We start from the raw sequence: 7,856 nt of genomic DNA on the forward strand, positions 1-7,856 counted from the left end.
GATTTAAAGGACTTGCTAAAGATATTTGAATACAACTTGTTCAGGCCAGATTATACATTATCTGTTGTGGATAAAACAAATTTGCAATTAAATTGAGATAGAACAAAAAAACTTGTTTAATAACCAGACAATGAATGAGAGAAGTCCACATGAGTTTAATTAATTGGCTCAATATTTCTCTCTCTCTCTCTCTGTTTTTTTTTCTTAAGACAGAATCTTACTCTGTCACCTGGGATGGAGTGCAGTGGCATGATCTTAGCTCACTACAACCTCCACCTCCTAGGTTCAAGCAATTCTCATGTCTAAGCCTCCGAAGTAGCTGGATTACAGGTATGTGCCACCATGCCTGACTAATATTTGTATTTTTAGTAGAAATGAGGTTTTGCCATGTTGCAAGGGGTCTTGAACCCCAGACCTCAAGCGATCCACCCACCTCAGCTTCCTAAAGTGCTGGGATTACAGGCATGAGCCACTGTGCCCAATCGGCTCAGTATTTCTAACAGCTAAAAAGCTAATTTTGCTGCTCCGCTCCTCAGATGAACCTGCTCCCCTGTGCAATGCTATAGATGTGCTTGGGGACCATGCTGGGTATGGGAGTGTTTTGTCCTAGGACCCATATTTAGAGTAATTCCAGGATTTCTTTGATTCTCTGTCTCCATTTCTGGCTGGATCTCTTCTCACTTGGGTCCTCATTCAAATGCAGAATCTATCATTTCCAGTTTTTCACAGCCCCCACCCTTCCCTACTGCCTTACACTTAGCCACTTCCTTCATCTGAACCTTGGAATACTTGAGTTTGAGACCTCTGTCTGAAGTCCTTTGTCTCTCTTTGTCAAGGGTTTTTCTTCCTGAATTGAACCTGCTTTGTGCAGAAGTTATCACTACAATCCTCTCCTGCCTTTCAGACCTTGTTCAACTCTCTCTGCCTTTGCAAAAAAAACCCCATTCATACTCCTTCTCTTTCATCTCTGTTTTGCATTTATATGTCTTGTGTAATCCGTTCCTAAAATACACTAACCTATTTCTATTTCTCTATGACATATGCTTCATATGTAAATAATATAATAGAAATAATGGCCAACACAAAGGAATATTAGTATGACGTAACGATTATGTTTGTGGCACATGATTTAAGTAAAATGACTGAAAGTTGCCCACTGGCAATTATTACTTATTTCTTCTAGGGGAGTTCTTACAAAGTATAGTTGAAAGGAGACAGGAAGTAGTTGTAAATTAATAAAGCTAGATTTGCTCACCTCCATGATGCCCTCTTGCCTGTCTCAATGCTGCATTTAAGTTGATGTGAGGAAAGTTCACAAAATCTAAGAAAAAGCCATGTTGGTCAAATTTCCTCTATTTAAGAATTTTTTCCTAATCTTAACTAAGAGCTTTTAATTTATCAATTAATCTCGCCATCACTTTCTATCATAAGCATTTCCCATTTTATTTGTGGTTTTTGAAATGTGCCACTAATTGCAGAAATTAAATCTCAGTATGATTTCACAGTATGGTATTATTGTCAAGCTAAGAGTGGGAATTTGGTATCATTTCTTAATTAGCATTTAAAATATCATGTTGGCTAATTATCCATTCCCACTCGTATTTCATTGCTAAATTGCCACTGTGCGCAGAGGCTTTAGGAGTCTTCTTGCAACCTCAGTGGCTTAAGGTTTTTGTTCCTCTGCTTAAAAGAACCTCAGAGAAGAAGGCGGGGCTAAGAAGATTCCAGTTATAAAAGCTTTCCTCCTCCTGTGTGAAGAGATCAGCAGAATCCTTGGGTGAGAGAAAATCCTGCTAGATAAAAACCATCACTTGCGGTATGTCATCAACTTTTGCTTTTTGCTTCTCCTTAAATATTGCCATTGCTGTACCTTGTAGAATAATATGCATTTGTGTCTCTGGGAGGGGCAACGTTTCGTTTTCTATGAAGATTTGAAACCAAAGGAAGACAAAATTTAAATTTTTCAAAGAGATATGGGCATAAGCAAAACGCTATTTCACAAATATATCTAATCCTCACTCAGATTTATTTAGAAATGAAATCTTTGCTAGATTTTTGAATGACTTTAAATATAATTAAAGTTTTCTTTTTCTGATAAAGTTAGAAACTCCCTAAATGAGCTTTAGTGAAAAATTCACTGGCATCTGCCCTCTACAACTGACTATCTGAAGCCGTCCTATTGGGAACATAGTAAAACAAGTTTTTCTTGAATCAAGACTATGGTGAAATGTAAACTAACATCAAGAAAGAATGCATTCAAATAGTAAATATCCTTTGATAGTGAAAGGAGAGGGTATATTTGGCTTGTTTTTACATACTGTGTTTCCTTCTGTTCTTCCAGCCTGTTGAAACATGCTCATCATTTGTATTATTTAGAGGCAGGAGAGAAACGCTGAAGGGCTGGATGAATAATTAAAGGTTTTATTTCCATTTAATTTTGAATCCATTATTGTCAATGCTGACTTTTTCAGTGTTAAGATTCTTGAGTTGAAAGTAAGGAAATGATCCTTAAATTTATTCTATGTGTGCTAATACAAAGATAATTATCATGATAGAAGTTTTAGCTTGTCAAAATCTTGATAGTGCAAAGGACTTACTTCCAAGGTTGTGATTTTGGATGCATATTTCTTTATAATTTGGAACAAAGCTGTTTATTATTATTATGTCTATAATTATATGTAAATAATATAATTATTATAGAAATATAATTATATTATAAATTATTATAATTTATAATAATAAGAATATTATTATTATCTTTGTTTTGCATAAAAACTGATATCATTCTTGGCACCTGTGAAGACAGTAGGGGTCCAGGCTCCATAGGGACCCCGGCCTTTCCTCTTATTCTAAGAGGCTCTCAGCAAATAGCATCTTGGAGCACCACCTGCTGCCTGTATCTACCTCTTGTTTCTTACTTCTACCTTTTGGAGCAGGATAACTTGGGGTCAATGACTTTGGGAGCCTCCACTGGCTTTTGCTATTTTCCTAGTTTTCATCCATCTATTCAAACTTAAAAAATTTGGCTGATAGAGGCAATTAGAAAAACGGGATAATGCCTATAACAAAATAAGTTTCAGCTGTCTCCTGGTGGTGACTGAGACATGGAGGCACAGGTGTCTAGTGACCCTTGCAGGTTGTTATAACCCTTGCGTGCATCACTGCCATGCCCCTGCCAAAATAAGAGTGGAGGAGATCTCTCTGGATTGTGCCATTTACATTTGAAGCCTCTGCAAGTGTCATACTCACTATTTCCATGAATAATTGATGGATCAAAGAGTGGAGATGGCTGGGGTTTGGTGTGGGGCCCTTTGGAGCTTTTTTCTTTAGAGCATGAACAAGTTTTTCCTCTCTAATTCAGTGTGCAAAGGAGAACATCTTGTGCCCCCCCCATTTTTTTTTTAATCATAAAGAGATTGAGAACTAGACAGCCCTGCTTGAAAATGACATTTTAAGACTGATTTGACCATGGTGATAAGTAGGCTAAAAAGTAACTTATAAAACATAACAGATGCCTTTTTTTAAAATTAGGACAATAACATAGCAGACTAATTTTTTTTTGCATTGGGTTCAAAAAATGCATGAATATTCTGTTGTTCATGGGTGACTTCTAGACTATGTAAAATTATTCATAACCACTGATAACAAAAATAGTACTATGACCAACTTCTCCCCTCAACAAACAAAATGAGGTTTGTAATCCTTTGTTTAAATTTTGGCAGTGTACTAATGTTGTTAAAATGACAATCTATTTCTTCCCAAAGCTGAATTAATGTGACACAAATTAGCTTAAAGCTTAAGATTGGGCTGTCAGGCAAGCCTGCTTGATTTTGAATTTTGCATCCTCTACTTACCAACTGCGTGACTTTGGGAAAGTTACCTAACCTCTCTGTGTCTTGGTTTGCTCATCTATCTAAAGAAGAAAATAATAATCCATATAATTCATGGGAAGATGGATCCATGTGAATACTATTCACATGAATACTCTTTACATGGATCCATCTTCCCACAAATTATGGGGATTATTGTTTTATTATAAGTACAGTGCCTGGCGCATAATAGACATGACACAAGCATAGCAGTTATTTATTACTGACATTTGGATGGTGTTCCTGGTCAGATGAAGGTGTATGTTTCATGCACAAGCAGGACAAATTGTAATGTTCATACATTCAGGTTGTGTCTACAGAAGAACACAAAGCCAAAATTGACATGACACTGCCTCTTGAAAATCCCATCAATTACATGCATGTGTTTTTGAAAAGATCTGATTACATGCTCTGGAAACATTTTATTGCAGTCTAAGAATGACAGGATCCTTGGTGTGATGTGTAGCCCAGTGGTCCTCTAAATGTGGTCTGGAGGCCACCTCATCAGCACCCGGGAACTGCTAGAGATGTAGAATCTGGGGCTCACCCCAGACATATCATGCTCTTGAGGTGAGGCCCAGCACTCTGGGTTTTAATGAGTCCCGTGAGTCAGCTTGCAGGGTGGCTGATAGTTTCTGTGTGGGAAACTGTAGAAACTGTTGATCCTTAGTTTGGAACTGCTTTCTCTCCTGATAGGTACATAGGTTTATTGTGAAGTTTTGAAAAACGTGAACGGTGTTTCAAGAATCCACTTTGATTTTAATTTTTACTGAGGTTATCTCTAGGGTGGGCATTAAGATTCCATTAAGTTCATCATGCCCATTTGATATTTTCAAGAGTAAAAACCATACATGGAATGATTGAGATTATTGATTAAAAACACGAAAGCAAAGTTTTACGTAGTTTAAAAAGTAAATCCTAGAACTTGACGAACCCTTGGATATCTCTCTATGGAGGTTCCATCATTTGGGCCTGCCATGGAGGTAATTCCACTGGATTTTACTTTTTTTTTTTTTTGAGATGGAGTCTTGCTCTGTAGCCCAGGCTGGAGTGCAAGGGTGTGATTTTGGCTTACTGCAACTTCCACCTCCCGGGTCCTGGTTCAAGCAATTCTCCTGCCTCAGTTTCTTGAGTAGCTGGGATTACAGGCATGCACCACCATGCCCAGCTATTTTTTGTATTTTTAGTAGAGATGGGGTTTCATCATATTAGCCAGGCTGGTCTTGAACTTCTGACCTCATGATCTGCTCACCTCAGCCTCCCAAAGTGCTGAGATTACAGGTGTGAGTCACCACGCTCAGCCTGAATTTTACTCTAATGGCATAGCTTCCACTTGCATTCAGGACATTTTAAGAAATAGCCACACAAAGTTTAGTGCTGTAAGTATTGCATGACTGTGCAGGGGTGTTTTCCACTATGTGGCCCGGTGTGATTTTGGCATAGGCATTTTTCTTTTAACTTATTATTTTGAGATAATTATAGCTTCACAGGAAGTTGAAGAGGAAATGTAGTGTGGAGAGGGTCTGTGTACTCTTCACCCAGTTCCCCTCAATGGTGACATCACACATAACTATCATATGAGCTTAATACCAGGGAATTGGCATTGGCACAATGCAAAAGCTTTATTCAGATTTCACCTTTTTTTTCTTTTGAGACAGAGTCTTGCTCTTGTTGTCCAGTCTGGAGTGTAATGGGGTGATCTTGGCTCACTGCAACCTCCACCTCCTGTGCTCAATCAATTCTCCTGTCTCAGCCTCCCAAGTAGCTGGGGTTACAGGCTGTTGCCATCACGTCTGGCTAATTATTTTTGGTATTTTTGTTTTTTTGTAGAGAAGGGGTTTCACCATGTTGGCCAGGCTGGTCTCAAACTTCAGACCTCAGGTCATCTGCCTGCCTTGGCCTCCCAAACTGTTGAGATTACAGGCATAAGCCACAGCACCTGGTCCCAGATTTCACCATGTTGACATGCATTCATCCGTATGTGTATAGTTTAATGCAATTTTACTACATGAGTAGATTTGTATAACTATCACCAAAACCAAATTTTGCAACTGTTATATCACTAGAAAAACCCCTTCATTCTGCCCCTTTATAATCACCCCATCCTCCCCATTCTACCTGTCCCCAAATGCAGGAGCCCTTTTCACCCTGGCCTCTGTATCAGATAATGTGTTTTGAAGTTACTTTATGAATGCCATGAAGCTTGTAGCTGACTATGTTCATTCTGTCAACCTAAAATAATCAAAAGTCTCAGTACTCAATTGAAAGAGCATATTCAACTGCAAAGATGAGGGCAGCCGTCCAGACAGCAGAATGACAGCAAAGGATTGTGATCGCTGCTCCTAGGATGGGAAAAGGGAGGATCATTTATACAGGCAAAACCAGTGGTGCTGAACAGAAACACATTTATTTATTTATTTATTTTGAGATGCAGTCTCACTCTGTCACCCAGGCTGGAGCACAGTGGCATGATCTTGGCTCATTGCAACCTCCACCTCCCAGGTTCAAGAGATTCTGTGCCTCAGCTTCCTGAGTAGCTGTGATTACAGGTGCCTGCCACCACACCTGGCTTTTTTTTTTTTTTTTTTTTTTGTTTGTTTGTTTGTTTTTTTGAGACGGAGTTTCGCTCTTGTTACCCAGGCTGGAGTTCAATAATGCAAATTCAGCTCACCTCAACTTCTGCCTCCTGGGTTTAAGCCATTCTCCTGCCTCAGCCTCTGGAGTAGCTGGGATTACAGGTGCCTGCCACCACACCTGGCTTTTTATATTTGTTTTTTTTCAGTAGAGCCTGGGTTTCTCCATGTTGGTCAGGCTGGTCTTGAACTCCCCACCTCAGGTGATCCGCCTGCCTTGGCCTCCCAAAGTGCTGGGATTACAGGCATAAGCCACTGTGCGCAGTCCAAAATCTGGTTTTAAAAACTCATCTAGTGTGTGGGAATTTGTTATGATAACCCTAGGNTTTTTGTATTTTTAGTAGAGATGGAGTTTCGCCATGTTGGCCAGGCTGGTCTCGAACTCCTGACCTCAAGTGATCCGCCTGCCTTGGCCTTCCAAAGTGGTGGGATTACAGGTGTGAGCCACCATGCCCGGCCAGAAACACATTTTCTGTACAAAGACTGCTGCACAGATGTAAGATTTGGCTGACTACTATTCTAAGGCGGCTGCTTAGCATTCTATGGTAAAGAGGTTACTGTCACGAGGGTCTCTGTCTCCAACATCAGTAAGTCTAGGTTAGAATGAAGGACAGGGAGTGCAGTTGAGGTATAACATCTCCGCCTGGTTTCTCACAACCCTTGAGAAGGTCAGTCAGCAAGGGTTGTGCAAAAATAGCCGTGTTATGTGAGTCTGTTTTCAGAGCTTCACTTTTCACCTTGGCATAATAAACCTGAAAGGTCCTAACATTTTATTTTCTCTTTACAGTTCTTTTGCTTCAGCCATTAGTAAGTTTAGAGCATGATTTCTATTGCATCTTGAGGACCTTGGAACAGGCTTCCCCTGAGGCTGGATAAGCCCCTGACCTAACCAGTCTCTTTCTCTTATTTTATCCTCAGCTCACTTCTTTCTCTTTGGTTTCTTTGTTTCATGTAATATTTAAGTAAATTTCTTCAATTCTTTGTGCACTGAGATAAAGTATAAAAATTTAAACTGAAAAAAACCTCTACCATGTCATCTCTACTTTTATTTAGCTCTGACTTTTTCCCTCCAGCCTCCCTATCTCCGTTTCCTGAACTACCTAAAGTTATGTGAGTGTTTTCCTTCCTTATTCCCCGTTCCTGAGCGTGTCTTTCTGCTGCACTCACAGCTGAATTGGCTCAGGATACAATTTCTAGATCCATTTTCCCTCCTAAAAAATATAAATACTGTTCCATTTTCTTATAGTTTATAGTGTTGAAGAAGTTTTATACCAGCCTGGTTTTTCTCCTTTAGTAATTGTTTTCTGCTATATTGCTTGTATGTTTTTATGTTTATTCTTTTTTTTTTTTTTTT

General features: G+C 39.2%; 1 protein-coding gene across 1 annotated transcript in view; it reads left to right on the plus strand.

Annotated features, from left to right (window-relative positions):
• Positions 1 to 1,772: 1,772 nt before the first annotated feature.
• The window catches only part of TRPM8 (transient receptor potential cation channel subfamily M member 8), a 100,631-nt gene continuing 94,547 nt past the window's right edge, over positions 1,773 to 7,856 (plus strand). The window contains exon 1 of the mRNA XM_017537713.2: positions 1,773 to 1,816. The gene's annotated coding sequence lies outside the window, so the exon portion shown is untranslated. The remainder of the gene's footprint in view (positions 1,817 to 7,856) is intronic.

This window comes from Cebus imitator, unplaced genomic scaffold, assembly GCF_001604975.1.
Source record: "Cebus imitator isolate Cc_AM_T3 unplaced genomic scaffold, Cebus_imitator-1.0 Scaffold106, whole genome shotgun sequence".
Classification (NCBI taxonomy): Eukaryota; Metazoa; Chordata; class Mammalia; order Primates; family Cebidae; genus Cebus; species Cebus imitator.